Genomic DNA, 660 nt, shown 5'->3' with positions numbered 1-660 from the left:
TATATATATATATATATATATATATATATGTGTGTGTGTGTGTGTGTGTGTGTGTGTAAAATTAGAAGTTAAACAATATATTAAATACTTAAGTATATAGATAAAATAGTGCTGTCAAACCGATTAATCACATCCAAAAAAAAGTTTGTTTACATAATATAGGTGTGTACTGTGTATGAACACACACACACACACATGTATATAATTAAGAAATATTTACCTGTGTGTGTGCGCATATATTTATTTTTTTACATATGATTTATATTATAAACATAAATATTACATATATTTCTTAATATAGTTTATAAGTTTATAATATAGTAGGGCTGGGACGATAAATCGATGCAGAATCGATTTGTGGATCGATTCTTAGATTTTCAGAATGCATCGTGATTCCTCTGAAATCGATTCTGAGTTTAGATTTTAACAGCAGATGGCGCTCTAATCTAGTTTTTATCCACACACTCAAATGCTCATGAAGAAGAGCGTTTGTGCGTTCGGCTGAGTCTGTAATTTCACCTCGGCTCAGAATGCTTTTATGACGCCAGATTAATGTAAACACAGCCCACTGTGAACACCCTTGTAATTCGCTTCAACCTTTTCAAATTGTATGAATGATTATTTTAGGTTCAAGTGTGTGTAAGGATTTGGAAACGAGCA

The sequence above is a fragment of the Sinocyclocheilus rhinocerous genome, unplaced genomic scaffold (assembly GCF_001515625.1).
Source record: "Sinocyclocheilus rhinocerous isolate Xijiao unplaced genomic scaffold, SAMN03320098_v1.1 scaffold2468, whole genome shotgun sequence".
NCBI classification, from domain to species: Eukaryota; Metazoa; Chordata; class Actinopteri; order Cypriniformes; family Cyprinidae; genus Sinocyclocheilus; species Sinocyclocheilus rhinocerous.
The sequence above is the reverse complement of the archived record's forward strand: the minus strand, read 5'-3'. Positions refer to the sequence as shown.